Raw genomic sequence first — 21794 nt, 5'->3', positions numbered from 1 at the left:
CCGTGCCTGGCTTCTATTTCGCTCATGTTTGATGGAACACTGTGGGAGATTGAGGGTGACATACTCTCTACAGATGACCAGTCTCCAGCCAAGACGGACATGCACAGGTGTGTGATCCTGTCAGGATTTGGTCAGAAAAATAGAACCTTGGTAAGACTGTATGGGCAGTTGTGGGCTGGCGAGTCATCTGTGGAAAGCCAAGGAAGGTTCTGGGACTGGCAAGTCTCAGCCATGGGAAGAAAGCCTGGTTGTGGCATGGGGAGAGGGCAGGGCAAACTGCACACCAAGGGCAAGCCGCAGGGACTCACCAAGCTGGACTGCTTTCTGCCCTTGGAATTCAATAAGCCAGGACCCACAGAGGGGCTGGGGACCTTCACACCCTGACCAGGATGCGGGGACACTGATGAGGTCGGCCTCGTGGGGACAAAGGGATCTCAAGCCAAGGAGAAGGGAGGGTTTCCTGGAGCCTGGAGCCCCACACGTCCGTCCCTGTAGAGCAGGATGGCTCCCGCTTGACTTTCCTCTCCCAAATTTCACAAATTTCTCTTGTGGTCACCCATGCTTCCTGGGACCCTACAGGAAAAGACTCCTGGGAAACAGGGATCCAGTCTGGCCAGCTGGGCACATCACAAAGTCCCCAGAGAACCTTCCTTGCTTGTAAGGAAGTGAAAAGAACGGAAACGTAGGGGGCATTTATTTGGGGTCAGATACTATGCTGATGCTTGTTGACTCACCGGCAATCTACGGGCTCGGAGAGGCCCAGAAAGAAAGGGCCCACAGGGAGGCCCGAGTGGTCACTGCAGAGGGAATGAACCCCGAGAGGCTCTGTCAGGATGTGGGTTAACTTGCGGGCAACCAGGTACCAGAGGAGGCAGAAGCTAGAACAGGACAGACGGATGAGACACGGGTGTCCAAGGGCCACTGGTGACCTTTTGAATGTTTATAAGTCATTTGAAAAGATATGTGTCATTGCTCTGGAGTTTTTCATCACTGATGTACAGTTAATAAATGTTACTGGGTTTAGATGATAATGTTTGAGGTAATAATTTGTCTTTTCTTTTTCCTTTACCCTTGTTCCTTCAAGAGAGAGCAGGTAACTATGTTTTTGGTTTTTGCCCAACGAAGAGTTTTGTAGCAAGGCAAAGAAGTTGTTCCAAACATTCCTCTTTCTGCCTTCTTTAATTTTTCTTTTTCTGGTACTGGGTACTGAGCCCAGGAGTTCTCTACCCTGCGTTGCATCCCCAGTTCTTTTCATTTTTTTTTTTTTTTCAAGAGAGGCTCATGGTAAATTGCTGAGGCTGATTTCAAACTTGCCATCCTCCTGCCTCAGCCTCCTGAGTAGCTGGGATCACAGGCACGTGCCAGTGCTTCTGGATGACTTTAGTCCTCATCCCAAAGAAGGAGGAATGCAGTTTGTGGGTCCTAGAGCATGAGAAGTAGCAGAATCCTGGGGAGTATATATATGGGCAGATGGCCAATGTTACAAAAGATCCCAGGAGACAGGAATTAGTGTTGTCTCCACTTTACAGATGAACACTGAGGCAAAATGGTGCCGGGAACAGGATGAGACGTACCCGTGGCATTGTGGAGGCACATCTCCTGGAGATGCTCATCCTTGGATTCTGATCCTGGGTATCTATCTAGACTGGAGGTCTCACTTTTCCAAGAACCAGAATTACTCACGATGTAAGTTTCTCCATCTTGTTTCCTCCTCTGATTCTTATTTAAATTAAAGGGTACAAAGAGTAGGATGGATCATTCTGGAAAGCTTAAGTTTCATCTAAATGTTATGTGTGTGATCCAAGTAGAGGAATTATGTCCTCTGACTCACATTTATCTTGTGGTCACTTTGGGCCCTCAGATTCATTTTTTTTTTTTCAACAACTGCTCATGTTTGCCTTTTTTATTTTTGTTTCCTTAGATGACTGGCTAGTAACCTTCCATGGACCAAGCATGGGCGGGGCATACCTGACATGAAATAAACCAATACATTTACGGTGAAAAAAACCCTTCACTTCCTATTCCTTGAAGCCAATTTTAGCTGATTTCTAACCAGTGAAGTAATATTTTACTTCAAAATATTGTTTACTCGTGTATCTCAATACCAGGCTCCACTCACTCAAAAAAAATCCTTGGAGCCTTTAGTGGGCTTTGGACTCTGTTCTTGTGTACTGGGGGTAGAGATTCGCTTCTAGACTGAGCAAAAGAAAGCTCTTGCTCTCCCGAGGTTCAGTCTGGGTTTGCGGATTGAATACCACAGGTTGCTAAAGGTCAGGAGAAAGTGGACATATAATTGTGGTGAATTTCACAGACAGAAAATGTATATCTCAAAAACTCTTCCACTGTCATTGTCTGTGCACGTGTGTGTGTGTGTGTGTCTGTGTGTGTGTGTATGAGAGAGAGAGAGAGTGTTTAGAAGAGCATGGGAGGGAACAGCTGAAATGCAAAACAAATACAGGGGTCCCAGAGTGGAAAATCCAGGGACCTTCCTCCCTTAGCTGTTCTAGAAATAGAAATAGAGGTCTGTGTTCTCAGTTAAAAACATGGAAGACAAGAAAAGGCAATTCGAGACTAAGATTCCTCTCAAATGGTAAAAGAGGTTATGATTTTAAAACGCAGCCTTCAATTTAAAGGAGTTAAATTATATACACTGAAATAGAAGAACAAGCTGTCTTGAGGATTTGGAAAAGCATTTTCTTCTTCCGTGTGTGTGGGGGGTGTATTTAGAAAGAAAGGCCTTTTTTCCTTCCACCCAAACAGGGCAAGAGCACAGTACCTCCAGCCCCATAGCATGAGAGCGACTGTCAGTGTAGTGTGCACTTGTGTACATAACATACAAACAAAGTATATGCTTACCAGGCTCAGATAATTAAGCACTTACCAACTCACTGCTCATTTTTTAAAAGTTTGCCCTAGCAGCCAGATCCACAGTTCCCCCACTAGTCTACATGCTTCTCCATTAGTTGGGGACCAGGGCATTCCCAAGGGGACCCGCGCAGTGCCTGGCAAAGAGCAGAAGCTGTCAGTTGCTTCGGGCTTTGCTCCACAGAACTGGATGTCAAAACTGCTGTAGGTAGGTGGCAGTGTGGTATGCTGGTTCAAAACCCAGCTTTAAATGTACCCAGTTAGCACTGTTAACCATCTCTTTGTGGTCTGGGAGCAAACCGTGAAATGGTTCATAGTCTCAACTTCTCATCTGTAAAACAGAGAATAGCTTCCACAGTTCTTTCAAAGATTAAAATAACCAGTGAAAAGAGCCTAGTACATGTTCTTAATCATGGTAGTTTTTATTACCTTACATATGAGCACTGACCAAATGAGAGTGATTATCACCACGGCTGATTAGACTAGCTGAAGACTGAGAGGAAATTGAACAAAGCCAACATTCCACTAACTGAAAGGTTACTGGTTCACTCATTTGTCATGGAACACTGAGGTAAACCTAGATTGAGGGTGGCATGCTCAGATTTCCAAAGACCCATTCCTCTTGTATTATGGAAGTATGCGCTGGTCAACTTTCTGGAGGGGGCCGGGGAAAGACTTGAAGATCCTTATCCCTTTAATGAGCTGCATCTTTGTTAAACCCAGCCTGAAAATCCAGGTAGTGTAGTACAACTGAGGGGGCTTTTGCTTTGGCACAGGGACTTCCTAATTTTGGCATAAGGGACTTCCTAATTTGTTCAAACACCAGTGTACCAGCGCGGTCATCTATCTCCATGAAACATGGTTGGGGTGGTCAGTGTCAATGCTTATACATCTGGAGAACAAAACGACGTGTTATCTGCACCCAAGTGGAGGTCAAATCCTGGCCTTCAAGGAGAAAGGGTCACAGCTTCAAGAGGAAAAATCCATCCGACCTCCAGTCCGAAGCCATTTCCCTTCAAGAGGGCGGGATCCTAAGAGGGCCCCCGAGTGGAGTCCAGCCCCGCGGGCTCACCGAGTATTGGCCTCATACTAGGTGTCCTGCGGTCCCTCTGCGTGTCTCCGAGCTGGTGCCCAAGTCCCGGGGCCGGTAGTAGGTGCACTGAACAGGCCAGCACCCCCTCCCGAGACTGTCCCCGCTCTGCAGACCGCCAGCCCGCTCCTCGGCGCCCCTGCCCACCTCCTCTCCGCGCCGCCTGGAGTTCCCGGTCCGGCCGGCGGTGGGCGCGCGCCCCGCGAGCCGGAGCCCTGCGCCGGAGGGCGGCCGGCCACCCCTCCGAGCCGGGGGTCCCGCGGCCTGGGCGCCCGCTCGCCTCCCCGCACGCAGCCGGCAGAGGTCGGTGCGGGCTGCGCGCCGCGGGGTCTGGGCGGGGACCCCTCCCCCGCCCCCGCGGCCTGGCCGCGCGCCGGGTCCCCGCCGCAGCGCGGGGAGGAGGAGGGCGCAGAGGCTGGCGGAGTTGGAGACAGACAGCCTCGGCGCGCACAGTTACGGCTGGAGGCCGGCGGCGGCGGGAGGCGGGCCTCTCCCCCGGCGACTGGAGGCGGGACACCTCCCCAGCGGCCCGGGCTCCGGCTCCCCTGCGCCCCCCGCCCGAGGCTGCACACCCGGCCCGGCGCGATCGGCTGGCCCTGCCCGCCCCGCGCGCCGCCGCGGCCGGCCGGGGATCCTCGGCGAGCCGGGGAGGAGCTGCCGCCGCCGCCGCCAGACAGGCTGCGAGTCCCTGGGAAAGTGAAAGGGGGGCGGGGAGCGCGGGGGCGGCCCGGGTGGAAGGTCCCCGGCTCTTAAAGAGACCCGGCGCGCCGCGCCGCGCTCCCCGCCGGCCCGCTGCGCACCCCCGCCGCGGCGGCCCGGCGCCCCTCCCCCGCAGCCCGCAGGCCCGGGTGGCCCCGCGAGCCGCACTGCGGGCGGTCTCCCGCCTCCGCTCCCGAGGGCCGGCCGCAGGTGAGTGCCGACCCGGGGTGGCCGCTGTGGTCGCTGCGGCTGGCTGAAGTTCACCGCCGCGTTGGGGCGGGAGGAGGGCGGCCGAGGGTGGCCGGGACTCCGGACAGGACGCTCCTGGACCGAGACGTCCGCAAGCCTGTGCCGTCTGCGGGGCCCGAGGGAGCGGCCCGCCGCCGCGATCCCTCCCTGCGGGGCGCGTCCCCCCGAGACCTGCGCGAGGTCCGTGAGGCTGTGTCACGGGTGGGCACCAGGGCGTCCCAGGCGCTGGCTGGGGGGCCAGTGTGCTCGGCTGCAAGAACCTCGTCCACCACACCCCGTGTCCCGCTGTTGCAGGACTCGGGTCCGCCCCGCCCGGAGGCCGGGATGGGCGCGGGGGTGGCTGCCCAAAGTGTCTGCACTCTTAGGCCTCTCTGTGAACCGCTGCAGGCAGGGGGACTGGAGGTCAGCAGGAAGCGGGAAGACCCGGCAGGACCTTGCCAGGGAGTTTGCGGGAAGGAAGTGGGGCGGGGGCGGGGGCGGGCCGCACCCCTCCCCGGGCTCCTGCACCCCGCGTCCCAGCACCCCGCGCTCCCGGCTCCCCAGCCCCTCGGACCCGCCTCAGCGGCGTCTCCCCGGGTCCCCCCGCGCGCGTTGACGTCGTCGCGGGGCCGCCCGGAGCTCCAGGCATTGGCTGGGAAGTCGATTGTCTTGGGCGGCTGCTTTACCCTTCGGCGGGGTCTCGAGTCCCGGAGGAAGCAGGCGTGTGTGGAATTCTCTCCGACCCTCGCGGCGGAATAAACAGGAAGCGAAGAGCACCCAGCCCGGCCCACACTCGCCTTTGTTGAGGGGTCTGCCCTGCACAGCCCTGAGGAGGCTGCCCCGGACCCCCGCCCGATGCGCCGCCTCGGGTGGGGCTGGGGGCGCGCCCTGTGAGCAGGTTGGTGGGAGTCGGTGGGCTCTGTTTAGGTCAGTCGCTAAGGTGGCGGGAAGACGTTGGCTTGTTTCGTAAACTTTTTTTTTTTTTTTTTTAATTGGTAAAGGAATGGGCTTCCCGGTGAAGGAGAGATTTCGGGACTGCAGGGACCCGTGGTGGGTGGGCGGCACCTGGAGAAGGCGCCTCCTTGAGCCCCTGGGCTCCCGGTCACCTGGAGAGCCACTGCCCTGGCGGTCAGGATGGCGAGAAACTCCCTGAAGCGAGTGGGGCTTCCTAGCTTCCTGCAGAGCGGAAGAATGATTGCTGAGCGGCACTGGCCACATAAACTAGCGTAATATTTTTGTTTTCCCCAAAGAATCTTTTAATTAGCTAGAATTGGATCATTTTGCTTTGCTTTGCTTTTCCTCTGTGTCTACTCCCTTCTTTTTCCCCTCTTCTAATTATTTTGGCATCTTCCCATCCCTGGACTCCTGAGTTAAGATTCAGTGCTGCTTTCTTGGGGTTGAATTGTGATACATACTTGTTGGTGGCCTACTATGTGCTAGGCATTGTCGGATGTGAGCTGAGATGGTGATCCCTAGAGCTACACTTCGTAAGTTATTTTAGGTAGAGGTGGATGGAGATGGTGAGTAGCATTGTCTTCTAAAAATAGGGGGCTGGGGGTGTAGCTCAGTGGTAGAAGCCTAGCTCATCCCCAGCGACACACACACACACACACACAAACACACCACAACATAGGGAACTATGGCTGGCATGGGGATGGATGCCTTCCCCCAGGAAAGGGGCTGGGAAACTCCCTTTCAAAACAGCCTTATGCACAAGTTTGACTGCTGGCCTGTCCCTCCCCTGGAGCTCCAGGACTGTGTATTGAATTCCCGGAAGGTTCTGTCAAGTGTGTGGATAATCTGCCAGTGCATCAGGTCACGCCTGCAGTTAGTCTTTTTCTAGTATTTAAATCGAGCTTCCTGTCATCTGTGAATCTGCCTTTGCACTCTGCACGGTTCTCTTCTTTGTGTTCAATAAAGGATCCTAGTATCAAATTTGAGTCATTACATACACAATGAGTAGACCCGAATGTGACCCACATGCACTTATTGGATGATAATATTTGGTTCCTGTCATCCCCATGAAATGGTATTTGATGGACCTTGCAAAGCAGTGCTTTTTAGAACATGGGGGTAAATTCCTCATGATTTTTGAAAGCTTAATTCTTTTAGGAGCTTCGCTTTGCTATTGACATTGAACATACTGTTAGGCATCAGGGCTGAAGCTGTAAATGCCAGTAAGGGGTTTGCTGTAACGGCATCATAGCTACCTTCCTCTCTTGTTTGAAAAGACTTCTCTAATTTCTCAACATTCTGCTGTTACCCTTGGAAGAGTTTGCTGTCCTTGGCCATGGTTCTAGTTCATGTAGATTTGTATTTATGTTGGAGAAGTCTCCTGCCAGCAGGTTTTTAGGGCTGTCTCTTGAATCCTCTTGGGGGCTTGGTTTGCATGACCACAATCCTGCAGTGGAACCCAGCCAGTGCCAGCTGCTTATTAAGGGATTTTGTGCCAATTTGTTGGCACATCATTTGAGATTCAACAGTCCTCTCCTCACCCTCCCCCACCAGAATATATACATACACATACAAATATTTATTTCCCCCCAACTGCTGACAGTGTTCTAAGAATAGTTTTCTTGCCTGGCACAGGGAGAGCGAGGACCCGTCTGCAGAGGTGTTTACAGTTTGGGGCTGTGCAGTAGGCTGGGTTGACTTAGCAGCCTGGCAGAGCAGACTTGTGGCTCATGGGGCACAGTCTGGTTTTTCTCTGGGCTGCTGGAGGGGTAACTGCCCAGCCTGACAAGGCATGAAAGAAAGGGGAGAGTGACTTTTGCTCTTGTGAGTAGTTTCTGGCTAGCCAGAAATAGAGCCCCCTCCGGATCCCTGTGCGTTTACCTTGCGAGAAGTCACCTGTGGTGGTGTATAGGAGGCACTCTCTGTGCCATCATGTAAAACCAAAGCCTCTTTGGGGCTCTGGGCAGGAGTGCAGATTGCCCAGATGTTCCCGGAAGCCCTTGGCTTGTTTCTTCTCTTCTTTCTTCTGCAGCTGGGCCTACGGAGTCTCCGTGCGGTGTCCATCCTTCATGGCAAGAATTAATACAAAAAAATTCATAGCTGTAAAAGAAGAGCAGACCCTTTTAAAAAAATATTTCTTTTTTTGATTGTAGGTGGACACAATATCTCCATTTCATTTTTATGCGGTGCCATTATTTTTTTGATGTCAAAATGGCCCTCCACTAACATGGGCTGTGTTAGTGGCAATTGTATCTTGATCTATATTATGATGTCCATGTAAAGTGAATCTTAAGTTTTAAAATAGGAATGTAAAAGTTCTGCCTACTTTGAAAATGTAGGCCACGAGACCTGCCACTTTTGGGGGGAAGATTTTTTTTTTTTTTGTGGCCATCGTTTGTTTCTTGTTAGGAAACTCAGAGCAAAAAAGCAAGCACCTGTACTCTTAATTGCTATAGAAATATTGGGTTTAGATTCCTAATTAATATCATTTTTCCCACTCTGACACAGGAAGACTTGAAAACAATGTCTGTGTTGTCGCATCTCTGTGTGATTTAAGTATGGATTGGTTCTTTGAATTCCCACTAAAAATGGTACTTTGGCCTTTTAAGCTGTTTTTCTGAGGACTTTTCTTTCCACCAAGCTGTTTTCCAGCTAGGTCTTGGAAATTACGAAGAACATAGCTATAATTTCTCCCTTGATTGGCAGCTGAGAGCTTTCCCGGACAAAAATAAGGCTGTACTGTGCCAAATGGTTGACTTTTCTAGAATAAAAACTCTAAAGGGTATGCAAAAAGTCCTCTGGTTAATATATTGGCATTCCCAGAACCCACTAAAACTCCGGCAGCCTGCCAGACTGCACTTAATGAGGACGCAGAGTCTGGCTCAAGTCCCCATGAGCAGAAGGGGGTGGGCGCTGGATGTCCACACCCTTTATTAATTTTTAATGACTGTACTTTTGTTTTGCAAATTTTGCTTAGTGCTCCCCTCACCACTGACCCCTGCTACAACAGACCCCCTCCCTATCTATTTAGATGTTCAAGGTTAAGAATCCTGCTGAGAGATCTCTTCTGTTTTCTTGGTTCTTTTGTTTTCTATTCCCCCACCTTTATTTTTGGAAAAGGAAGACAGGAAGGGAACACAGAGGATGGCAACTTTTTTTTTTTTTTTTTTTTTTTTTTTTTAATGATGCTTTATTGTCTGCTGGAAAAAGAGAAGCATTTATGAAACTTTAAGTTTGGCAGACAGTTTATATGACAGTGCAAGTTGGTGCTTGCCAAGCTCCAGACAGATTGTTAATGTTACATGACAGGGATAAATAAATTACTGCTGTCTGCAACAGCTAGCACTGCAAGTGCTCTGCAGCCCTGGCTGGCGGGCGCTGCTCCCGGGGCCTGGTGGCTGTGCAGCTGCAGGCAAGGTCTCTGCCTGCTGCCTAGAACGCTGGGACTTGGTTCGGAAATGAAAAGGGTGTGTCTCCTGCTTTTATTTTTGGCTGTGCTGCAGGGCTACAGAATCCACGTAGCAACTCCGAGTCCTTTTATTTGCTAGGCTGCTCCCAGGCCCCAGATCTTGTCCACACCCACATTCCTCCCATACACCAGGGAATATGGTACCTAGTCTTCTTCCCAGACCTACACTTTGTTCTGAGCTGCTCAGAGCCTGAGGTCCCACAGCCAAGTTCCAAACTGTTGACAGTTGTGTTCCTTCTGCAGGTGTACACACTGGGAACAAATTGTCTGCACCAGATAAGTGTGTGCTGCCCTGGGAGGAGGCTGGGTGGCACTCCTTGGGCATAATGTACTTTCATCGTGGGCAATTTGGAGACTCAGCTGGCAGAGTGACAGGTGTAATGAACTTAATGGTCGTGCTCCAGTTGTTAGTGGACACGCTGCTCATGTTACAAAGCCACCTCATATGTGGGGCCCCTGCCAAATGACTCGCTTTTCTCTTTGCAGACAGGACTCCGGGGCTGGCCTCTTGGAGTGGTACTAAGGTCAGGAATTGGGTGTTGTGAGCAACGTGTGTGTGACTTCTTTCCCCGGGTCCTAAAGGGACTGGAGATTGTCTGAGTGAGACTTCGGTGGGGAAAGACCCGAGCCATCCACCCTGGCCAGTCCTTCCTCCACACTGGGTGTGGCAGGGACTCTCTGGGTGTGCGTGGACTTCCTGCCTTGGGGTTTGCAGATGGAGGCTTGTGGTTCCTGTGTGCTGGCTGGCCACTGTTCTCCAGAAATGGGCTGGGCCTGCAGCTGGCAGGGGCACAACTAGGCATTGTTCCCATGGTCTGTGGCCCCAGGGCTGGCAACCTGTGCTGGCAACCGGGATTTCCATGGTTCAGGCTCATTGGTCTGTCCTAAGGAAAGAGCAGGAGAGCCCACAGAAGGAGGCCAGGCTGCTTTCTTCTGGCTCCTTGACCTCTGGCCAGACCTGCCTTAACCCAGGGCCCTTCATCAGCTCATAGCAACAGCGGTTCCCAACACAGAGGGCTGTTCACTGTGTGCCAGGCTGTGGCCTTAGTGCTGTACATCTAGTACAAATTTCATCCTCATAGCAGTTCTGTGACATAGATGGGCCTGCTGTCCCCATTGCACAGATACTAGGAAAGAAGTTGTCCCATGTCACACAGTGGCCTGTGACCACCCCCAGTAGTCTGGCTCCAGAGACTGGAGCTGCCTGAGGCTGGGCCCACGTCTGAAATTCTTCACCAGGACCACTCAGGAGCTAGTGAAGGAGGACAGTGACATTCCTCTCCCTGCCTCTGTACAGGACCCTGAGGGACTCTGGCCAGCCACACCCCAAGCTTGGCCTCTCGGCCCTGTGGTACACTTGCTCTGACCTCCTCTCTGCTCTCAGTTCTGCTCTCTGCTCTCTGCTCTCTGCCTGTCTTGCCCATGGCAGTTCTGCCACACAGGCCCTTGAAAGCCCCTCTGCTCTGTGTCCTGCAGGGTCTCTGGGTGGGTCTGCCAGAGTGTACGCCCATCTCCTAGGGGTGAAGCCGAGGCCTGCAGCAGCAGCTGTCTGCGTGGGGCTGAGGGGAGGCTGGGAAGTCCTCTCCTCAGGTGTCCCTTCATGCAGCAGGGTCCAGGTCATCCAGAGAACAAGACTGTGACTCGGTTGTTTGGAAAAAAAAAAATTGCATTTGATCTTGAAGATTCTCTCTTTGGCTTCATGACATAGAATCATTAGCCACACTTTGACATATACTTCCTGTGACACTGTCCATGGGGACTAAAGAGAGTTCCCAGGAGACACAAATGTAATTGTGCCTGGCAGGACAGACCTTCTGTTCCTTGAGAACCTTCCATGGCAACAGGGCAGAGAAAGAGCCCGTCACAGTCCTGAGCCCCAGCCCCAGCCCCAGCAGGAGTTTCCTTGGAATTGGTGGCTGGGATATGTGCTGTCTCCTGTATAAATACCCTCCATGGCAGGACGCTTTGGAACCTTTATGGCATTTGAGGCACACACCAGCTGGGAAGGGGGTGGGTGAGTTGTGGAGGAGATGGAGGCCACTCCTGTGACTGGCCTGGCCTGGGCTCTGTCTTTCCCGTCCATCTCCAAGCACAGTTGGCATCCAGGACTGGGGCCTGGCTTGGAGGGGCCACTCCCATTGGCACCTGCAGAAGAAATAGTTTTCTTTTCCTGATTATGTGCTTCCTGAAGATAATTAGGAAATACAAAGAGAAACAAAGAGGAGCCAGGCATGGTGGCCCTACCCACTTGTAATCCCAGCAGCTTGGGAGGCTGAGGCAGGAGGATCTTGAGCTCAAAGCCAGCCTTAGCAATGGCAAGGCACTAAGCAACTCAGTGAGGCCTAAATAACATACAAAATAGGACTGGGAGACGTGGCTCAGTGGTTGAAGTGCCCCTGAGTTCAATCCCTGGTACTCCTCCCAAAAAAGGGCTGGGGATATAGCTAGGTGGTAGAGCATCCCGGACTCAATTCCCAGTAACTAACTAACACACACACACACACACACACACACACACAGAGAGAGAGAGAAGAAAATAAAAGACTGAAATTACTACATTCTACTACCTCTATGGATGATCAGTGTAAACATTAAATTCTTTCCAGACTTATTGATTGATTAATTACAAAATCATATGTAGAATTTTATTGATTAATTTTGAATCATATATAGAATCTATATACTTTTTCTTTTTAAGTATTCTATCATGAACATTTTTCATGTGATTTCAATATTGTACCCAAATACTACTTCTGATCACTGTAGAATATCCTACTCTGGCTATATTGTGATTTTTTTTTTTTAAAAAGCAATTTCAGGACATTGAGACTACTGCTAGTTTTCTCTATTGTCAATAATACTACATTGAACTTTTAATAAATCATATTCTATTTGATTCCTAAAGGGAAGTTTGGTGTGAGAATTTTCCCCCGCCTTTTTTAAAAAAATATTTTTTTAGCTGTAGTCAGACACAATACCTTTGTTTTACTTATTTATTTTTATGTGGTGCTGAGGATCGAACCCAGAGCCTCACATGTGCTAGGCGAGTGCTCTACTGCTGAGCCACAACCCCAGCCCTTTCCCTACCTTTTTTAATTGGTGCATTATAGTCGTACACAATGGTGGAACTCATTGTTACGTATTTGCACATGTACATGATATACCAACATAATTTGGCCAATATGGGTGTGAGAACATTTTAGGGTCCTCCAAAAGTATTGCCATATTATTGGTTTTTGGGGCCCCGGGGATGGAGGCTACTTCCCCTCCCACAGACAGTGGGACGAATGTTATGGTGAAAATGCCTTGTGAACTTGGCATTGAAATGGTATGGTGCTTTCATTTCCCTTCCCATCCTTTTATTCTAAAAATCTGGGTTTGCATCATCTTGATCCTAGGTGGCGAGAGTTGCTGTTTGCTACAGTGTCGTTCAGGGCAAAGGCAGCTACGTTAATGGACCGTCATCAGGAGGTATAGGACCTTTGTGTTATTTTACATAGGAATTAAATTCTACTTAATAGATTAAGGGCAATAAACAGTCTGATGATAAACACACACACACACACACACACACACACACACAGAGTTTTATTTTCATTCTTTGGTGCTGAGTATTGAACCCAGAACCTCTCGAGTGCTACCATGGAGCTACTCCCAGCCCTATCTATATATATATTTGAAATTTCAGGATTTATGACTACAGATTGCTCTTGGTCTCTCCCCCACTGTCCTGACCTCCTGCCTGGGGCACACTTGGAGTCACAGTGGAGGAATGAGGGCCAGGACAGGGAACAGCTGGCTGCTGCCATATCCATGTGCTCCCTGACTCTGTCCCTTCTGAATGACCACTCTATGAGGCCGATAGGTCTGGTCTGCTTGTGGTCCCGCGCCCGAGCATGCAGATGGAAGATTGGGAGATGTGCCCATGGTTCACCCGACAGTGGACGCTCCTGCTGTAGGCCTGTGCCCTGGAGGGAGGCCCTGCCCTTTCTCTGCACATGCCCTCAAGTCTTCCCCTTGTAGCCAGGGCCTTGGCCCTTCCAGGGTTCAGGCCACTGTCAGCACCGCCTGGCCTCCTAAGTGATTGCCCCTAAAGCTGTAGAGATGACAACCAGTTTAGTAGGTGGCGATCAGCTAATCAAAGGCAGCCTTTCACGGAGAGGTTGGAAACAACTGGAGTGGAGACTGGAAACAACTGGAGCAGGATGCACCAGTGCCCCTCCGCCTGGTGGCACTTAGTGTGGTCATGTCCACAGGCACCTGCATCCTCTGGGTGGGGAGCCAAGTATGGTGTGGGGTGCTCATCTCAGCGTGGTGTGTGCTGTGTGGCACTCCCCTGCCCTGTGGGTGCGTGCTTGGGTGCTCCTCAGGCTGGCGTTGCCTGGTAGATATGAGCAGGGTTCATGACATGGGTGGACACGGTTCTCTGTCTGTGCACAGCCTTCACGGAGGTGCCCAGGGGAGTGAGTGCAGACATGCAGGGCAGAGGGCAGCTCAGCCGGTGGTGGTTTGCTCATGGAGATGTCATGCCCCGTCTCCCTGGCTCTGGGTGTCTGGTGTCTGGGTGTCTGGGTTCTTGCCATCTGCCTGGCCGCTTAGTCACCGCCTCGCCCTGTTCCAGGGACACACCTTCTCTCACCTGTGCCAGGCAGTGGGGATAGTGCCAAGGCCGTGCTGTTGGAGGCTGCTGGGGACCACTATGGGGTGGTGGCCTCCAGCTGGGTCCCTCCGTGTCTTCTAAAGGAGAGCACACTTATGCTGTGGTCCTTAGCAGGGTTCTGTTTCTGAAGCGAGGCAGTCGTATGGAGGGGCGGTACCTTCGGGAGCTGTGTGTGGTAGTGTGGAGGGTGCTGGAACGTTCACGAGTTTGAGTGTCTAGAAAATGCACCTTGTGTGTCTCCCCCTGTTATTGGTGGGCACATGTGACACTGCCAGGTTTTCACTTGGTTTGCCCTTTGCCAGGTGTCTTGCTCCCATACAGTGTCCCTGTGCTTCCCTTTGGACATTGCGCATGCAGAATCTACAGGGTGCAGGTGACATTGACAGTTGACTTGGTTGAGAGTTTGTTTTTGTTCTTCTCTGGCTATTCAGATAAATAGTGCACTTTTGTTGTTGTTGCTGGAGATTGAACCCAGGTGTACTCTACCACTAAGCTCCTTTCCCAGCCCTATCTTTTTAAAAAAAATTTTTTTTCTTTGTTAATTTTAACTTGTTATGTATGGCAACAGAATGCATTACAATTCATAGTACATACAGAGCACAATTTTTCATGTCTCTGGTTGTACACAAGTAGAGTCACACCATTCGTGTCTTCATACATGTACTTTGGGTAATGATGTCCACCTCATTCCCCTGTCTTTCCTACCCCGCCTTCCCTCCCTCCCCTTTTCTCTTTTGATGTATCTAAACACAAAAAAAACAACAAATAACCAAATCAATAAATGGGCCTAGGAACTGAACAGACATTTCTCAGAAGAGGATATAGAATCAATTAACAAATATATGAAAAAATGTTCATCATCTCTAGCAATTAAAGAAATGCAAATCAAAACTACTCTAAGATACCATCTCACTCCAGTCAGAATGGCAGCTATTAAGAATACAAATAACAATAAGTGTTGGCGAGGATGTGGGGGAAAAGGTACACTCATACATTGCTGGTGGGACTGCAAATTGGTGCAGCCAATATGGAAAGCAGTATGGAGGTTCCTTGGAAAACAGCATACTATAGGGATATAGCCACGTTAATGTTTATAGCAGCACAGTTCACAATAGCTAAACTGTGGAACCAACCTAGATGCCCTTCAGTAGATGAATGGATAAAGAAAATGTGGTATATATATATACACAATGAAATATTACTCAGCAATAAAGAGAATAAAATCATGGCATTTGCAGGAGTTGTAGAATATAATGCTAAGTGAAATTAGCCAAAAAACCAAATGCTGAATGTTTTCTCTGATTTAAGGCTGCTGATTCATAATGTGGTGGTTGGGGGCATGAGGATTAGATGAACTCCCAGCCCTATCTTATTTTGTAAGACAAGGCCTCACTAAGTTGCTGAGGCTGGTCTTGAACTTTCGATCCTCCTGCCTCAACCTCCTGAGTTGCTGGGATTACAGGTGTGTACCACCATGCAGGGCAGATGTTACATTTTTTTAAACCCTTAAAATCCTATTGAAATATAAGATTCGAATTTTTTACTTCTAAACTAGATAGAAGTAGACTGAGGTCTGGGGATTAAATTTTTAATTTTTTCTTGTAGTTGTAGATGGACAGAATGCCTTTATTTTATTTGTCTATTTTTATGTGGTGCTGAGGATGGAACCCAGTGCCTCACGCGTGCTAGACAAGTGCTTTGCCGCTGAGCTACAGCCCCAGCCCTAAAAATATTTTTTATATATCTGAAGAGGAATAAAAAAATAAAAAGCTCACATAGATTCACAACTGGCTATGCACAGTCAATTAGTCCAGGAAGATCATGGCATTTGTGTTCTGATAAAGTTGAACGTTAAATGGAGATGGAGTTTCATAATGGATCTCTTAGGGCACAGCTCAGGAGTGTGAGTCATGCCCTTTGATTGGGGTAACATGGTTTATTTGTTGGGCTTCTAAAATCTGGGCTCCAGGGAAAGGCCCTCTTCTGCTGACTGCATGGAGGAGGCTGCCCCCCGCCCAGTGACCCCCTGGGGAGGCCCCTTTGGGGCAGAGATGCGGCCTCTGTGGGCTCCTTTGCCCGGGCTGGTCCGTCTGTGTTTGGAAGGATTTTAGATGTGTTGCCTCCTGGTTGTCAGGAAGTCTTTGCCCTTGGGGACTGCTTTGATCTGCCACTCCTCGATGTCTCTCCTGGGCTCCTGGGCTCCGGTCCAGCTCTGTGAGGCTGAGTGACCTCGGGGAGATCCTGACTCTCTGCACCTTGGCTTGCTCTTTTCTAGAGTTAACTCTTTGCTCACCTCTTAGGATTATGAAGGATCAGGTAAGGTCACATGGATGCTCACCAGCTGGGAGGGGGCCAGCGCCATAGTCAGCGCTCAGTAGACGGAAGCTGTTATGTCAATGTATGTACTGCCAAGCTGGGTGCTGGGCAGGCGTGGTCGGAGACCCAGTGCCTGCCGTTGGGCATTTGGGGACTAAGGAGAAGATGGAAGGTGTGTATGAGAGGCAAGTAGCAAAGGACAGCACATGGAGAGCAGGTTTGCCATCAAGTCTTGGGCTGCGCGGTTGGTTCTAGAAAGCTTTGACAAGGAGGTCAGTGGGCCCGAAGGGTGGTGAGCTGCCCTGCCCTCGTCCCTCCCTGCCTCCTTTCTCTCCTCCTGGAACTCCCCAGATATCCAGCACTTGGCCCTGGGGCACAGAGATCAAAAGACTCAGCTCTCTCCCGACACTGGGTGAGGACGGTCGTGCCAGTTGCTCACTGGGGGGACGGACCCCAGCGAGGAGACGGAGGCAGAGCTCAGACTACTTTGGTCACAGAGGGAGATTTCAGGGAGAGGCTGCATGCTGTGGCCCACCCCCCAATTTGTGCATTGAAGTTTCATCCCCTCTTTGGTAGTACTAAGAGGTGGGGTCTTCAGGCCGTCCTTGGGTAGTGAGTGGGATTAGTGTCCTTAGAAAAGATGCCTGAGGGGTTGTTCACCTCTCCTGTCGGGGGACACAGAAGAGCCACCTGAGAGGAGAGGAAAGGGCTCCACCAGAGGCCCAGGTGGTTCTGGAGGAAGGAGGTCTTCCTGGGTGAGCGGCTGGGCACGGGAGGTCTGCACAGGACTTGTGAAAGGAGCAGCAGCAGGTAGATGTCTCAGAGGCAGGAAGGCTGGCTTCCCAGAGGGGACGACGGGATGAGGAGGTCTTGCTGGAAGGGCTGAGTAAGGACGGGGCACGTGTCTGGTGAACACTGGTTGTGACTAGCCTTTGTTTGATCATTGCTGTTCTCGTGCATCATGGATTGGACTGAAGTGGTAATTCTCCTGGACTTTCTTCCCCTCTTTGCTGAAAACCACATCAAGCTGTGAAGAAAATGGTGAAGAAAAGCAATCCTGTTAGAACACCTACAGCGTTAGCTTTCTGTTACTGTAACAAAGACCTGAGATAATCAACTTACAAAGAGAAAAGGTTTCTTCTTTTTCTTTTCTTTTTTTTCTCTCTCTCTCTCTCTTTTTTATTCATGTTTTTGGAAGTTTCCATCCAGGATGGATTAGTTCTGCTTTTTGGCCTGTGACGAGGCAGCATGTCCTAATGGGAGCGGGTGGCCAAGCAAAGTAGCTCACCTCATGGACAGGAAGCAAAAGAGGAAGAAGAAGGGGCTTGGGTTTTGCTGCCCCCTTCAGGGGCACATCCCAGTGACCCAGAGACCTCACGCTGGGTCCCACCTCCTAACGTTTCTGCCACTTCCAATGGTGACACCGAGGGTACCCAGCCTTTCACACACGGGTCTTTGGGGGACAGTTGAGCCTAACACCTTGGATCTGTTTTGAATCTCCCAGTTTGTCCTTGGAGATGCTCTTTAACACTTGCTTTCTGTTTCCGTTCCATAAAATGCGAAGGTTTCATACTCCTCGAAGTTCCCACCAGGAGCGGGGGTTATCCCTTTCACGTGGGGATAATAACGCCTTCTATTTGCAAAACATTCGTAACTTTTTAAAGCTTTTCACAGACAACGTCTAATTTCATGTTCCTTGGCTTTAAGGAACAAATAATTAATGAAAAGTACATAGAACTATAATTAATGGATTTATTTCTTCTCCTCCTCTCACGTGCCTGTTAGCTGAAGGTGGAATTCAGTTTGGAGTTTGTTATTTCAATGTGCAAAACCAAACTGGAAAGCCAAGTCCAATCCCTGACCAAGCCAGGCTGGGTTATTTTCAGAGAGCCACCAGGTCCAAGGCACAGCAGCTGGGTGGACAGGCAGGTATTCAGTTGGTGGAACTTTTGAGAGGTTAGGGTGAAGCACTAGAAGTTACCTTTGAAAGTATACACAGTTGAGACTAAAGAGGACAAACTGTGAAGTGCTCTCCTGGGGGCTAGGGAGAGGGAGATGCCCCTGCAGGGAGCTCGCACAGCCTCTTCCCTGATGCAGGAGGCTTCGCTAGGGAACCCTTCATGGCTTAGAAGGATGTTGGAAGGTTCTGCAGACATGAAGATCTGGTGGCCAGGGGACAGCCGTGACACCGCCCCTCTGTCTGGGTCCCCGACCCCAGGCCACATCCTTTCTTCTTACCATGGTTTTGGCTCTCCCCTGGTCCAGTTTGTTCAGCTGTGGGCGCAGGAGGACTTAAGTTCCTGGCCGTCCGGCCCCTCCTCCTGATGCCCGCGGGGCTTAATACTGGGTCCAGCGCCGCCTGAGCGCTGCTCCCTTCCTGCTGGACGCTGCACCCCCTGTTCCTGCTCAGCTGTTTACCGGTCGTGCGCGGCTCTGCCTCTTCCGCTTGGGTTGCCAAGTGTTTGGATCCCGTCTGGTGTTCCCAGGGAAGCGCTCCTGCCGCCGTTTTCTGCCCTCCGTCCTCCGCCGCCTTCCCAAGCGCGGCCTCAACGCACTCTCCCGACCTGCGCCCGTGGGAGCTGCGCACGCGCGAAGTGCGGCCGGAGCCCCAGGTCCTCAGGGGTTGGCACAGACCCTCCCCGTCCAGGCCCACCGCAAGGAGCACCGAGGCTGCAGCGTGCGCCCCTGTCCCTGCGGGGGCCCCTCGCAGCTCGTCCTCCAGGTCGTGGCTCCAGGGTTAGGTGGCAAATGAAGTGCTTTCTGAGCTCTGCCACTAATTACTTTGTGTGATCAATAAGTTCTAAGGGACGGCAGTGGAGGGGGTCTGCTTGCAGGGACACGCAGCGCTACTGGGTGTCCAGGGGGACACAGAAGTCTCCGTCTCTCTCAAACGGGTCTGCCCCAAAGAAACGGAGAGTGAAACGTGCCCCTGACCTTGGCCGGCGGCGAGGAGCTGAGATGTTCTCCACTGTGGGCTGGTCCCCTGGTACTCTGACCTGTAAGTTTGCTTGCTTCCTGTTAGTGGGGTATGGCGACACTTCAAGGGGTGCTGGGGGCGTGCTCCTGGGGTCCTCAGAGGGGACTGCCTGGCAGAGCCCTGGAGAGGGAGCAGGAGTGCTTGGAAAACTGTCTGGAGAGCAAGCACCATCCTGGCTGAGCTGTCCACTCTGGGACCTGTGTGTCATCGTCTGGTGTTGGCTTAGGACAGCATTTTCCAGGCAAAGATATCCTTGGGTATTTGGTCTCCGCTGTCTGTGAAATGGCTGGCCAAAGAAGGACTGGCCATGAGGTGAGCCGCAGAGCCAGGGGGAAGTGGGTCTCTCATGGAGGGTGGAGAGAGAGTTCTGCTGAGGACTGTGGACCCATCTGGAGAGCGTGGGGTGGAAGTATTTTGCAGGTGTAAAGACTGGCCAGGTGCTTCTGTTAGGGGTCTTGCCCTGGACTCTGTGTTCCAGGCTCTTACACCTCGCTGCCTGCTGGGCACTGTCACCCCAAGCCAGCATGTGTGAACAGAGCCCTCAGGCTGGGGGTGTATCTCAGGAGGAGCACTTGCCTAGAGATGCAAGGTCCTGGGATATGTCCCCAGCAACACACACACACACACACACACACTTACTCCCAACCAAAACCTTTATTAAAAAATTTTTTTATTCGTTCTTTTTAGCTATATGTGATAGTAGAATGTATTTTTTTTGGGGGGGGCTACTGGGGATTGAACTCAGGGGCACTCAACTACTGAGCCACATCCCCAGCCCTGTTTTGTATTTTATTTAGAGACAGGGTCTCACTGAGTTGCTTAGCATCTTGCTTTCGCCGAGGCTGGCTTTGAACTTAGAGTTGTCCTGTCTCAGCCTCCTAGAATGTATTCTGACATGTTATTCGTGGGTAGACTTCAACTTCCCATTCTTGTGGTTGTACATGAGGTGAAGTTACAATGGTAGTGTTTTCATTTATGAACCTCAAACCTTCTTGATGTCTCCTTGATCCACTGTCCCCTTAATTCCCCCATCTGCCCCTGATGTCCTTTGACCCCCTACCTGCCCTCTTCTGGCCCCTTGGTCCCTTCCCTCCTGTCCTTTACTCTCTCACTGTCCCACTGGTAGTCAGCTTTCCTGTCTGCCCAGATTCAGGTCACACATCTTGGACCTTCTTTAATTTCCACTCCCCACCCTCCACCACCCCCATGGAGTCTGTGAACAAATTCCATTGTTCTAGCCTTCAAAGTTCATCCCAAGTCCTGTCCTTTTTCCTGGTCACCACCCGTAGTGCTCCGTGTGTCTCTCTCCCTGAGTTTCCCTAGGCACCCCCTGGACCTCCTTCCTCTGCATCTCTGTGGTCCCAGCTGGACACAGCAGCAAGTGACCGTGGGAGCCCATGCTCCTGTGGATCCTGCACCCTGTGCCCCCTGGGTTTCAGGTCTGGCTGCCTCCCTCTGAGCTGCTCACCTGACTAGTCCCTGCTCACCCGACTAGTCCCTGCTCACTCTTGTGATTTCCCTGGGAGCTTGCAGGGGTGAGATCCTGGCTTCGTTCAGGCCCTGCTTAGGGGTCCCTCCTGGGGAGTCTTGGCCACACCTGTGCTGTTGTCCTTTGTTGTGTCCCATTGCAAGTGTTGGTAGTTGTCTTCCCTAGGAAGTGAGCTCTGAGGTCACCCTCTTGTCCCGGTTCTGCCCACCCCAGGAGCAGCCCAGACCGTTAGTTGAAATGCATGAATGACCATGGAAGCTGGGGCAGCCCTGCTGGGCAGGAGGATGGGCAGGTCTGCAGGACTGCCCTGGGCGCTCAGGGCAGAGCAGTCTGTGGGCTCCTCCCTTCTGCTGATTCTGGGTGCCTGCCAGCGCTGGGTGCAGGGCTCTCAGCAGAGCTGCTGGTGGGTCAGGTTAGGCCTCAGTGCAAACAGAAAGTCCTGCTGAAAGGGCTAAAGTACAGCTGCACAAGTGAAGCGGACGAGCCAGGGGAGGCCAGCCCTTCTCCGTGTCCCTCAGCTCTCACTACCCCACTTGTCCTCCATGTAGGTTTCTGTTCGCTTATATTAAATTCTTTTTTCTCCATAGCTCTGGGGATTGAACCCAGGGCCTTGTGCATGCTGTGCAGGCGCTCTACCACGGAGCCCCAGCCCCAGCCCTCCATGGAATTCTTATTTTACTATTTACCCCACAAAGAGAACTGCCTTCCAGAAGTCAGGAGAAGCCACTGTTTTCCAGACCGACTCTTGCTCTCTCTCAAATTTAACTTGCTGGCTAAATAAATCACAATGAATTGGATATTATTTACATGTTTAAGGCAAATTCATCAAGCTGGGAACGGCCATCAGGTTTATTAACGTTAGTAAAACCCTTGCTTGTAGACAAGAGGCATCTGCTGTGAACCTTAGCTTTCCTTCGCTCTTCTCTGTTCCCAGGATCAGGAAAAGCTCAAAGCAGAGGAAGTTATGGTCTTTGGGTCTTTTTTCCTGAGTTTTCAAAGTAGACTAAGTGAGCAGCAGTTACCCAGGAGTCTGGCTCCTTTTCCTCA

General features: G+C 51.3%; 1 protein-coding gene across 6 annotated transcripts in view; it reads left to right on the top strand.

Annotated features, from left to right (window-relative positions):
- The first annotated feature begins 4233 nt into the window (after window positions 1-4233).
- Ldlrad4 (low density lipoprotein receptor class A domain containing 4) overlaps window positions 4234-21794 on the top strand; it is a 370745-nt gene continuing 353184 nt past the window's right edge. For 2 of the 6 annotated variants that reach the window (XM_076837230.1, XM_076837227.1), the window contains exon 1: window positions 4728-4864. The gene's annotated coding sequence lies outside the window, so the exon portion shown is untranslated. Of the gene's footprint in view, window positions 4259-4727; window positions 4865-5449; window positions 5781-21794 lie in introns of those variants that run through there. The other 4 variants (XM_076837231.1, XM_076837225.1, XM_076837229.1 and 1 more) reach the window with 3 other exon arrangements.

Source organism: Callospermophilus lateralis, chromosome 17, assembly GCF_048772815.1.
Source record: "Callospermophilus lateralis isolate mCalLat2 chromosome 17, mCalLat2.hap1, whole genome shotgun sequence".
NCBI classification, from domain to species: domain Eukaryota; kingdom Metazoa; phylum Chordata; class Mammalia; order Rodentia; family Sciuridae; genus Callospermophilus; species Callospermophilus lateralis.
Note: the sequence above shows the minus strand (reverse complement) of the source record. Positions and strands in the feature narration are given on the sequence as shown.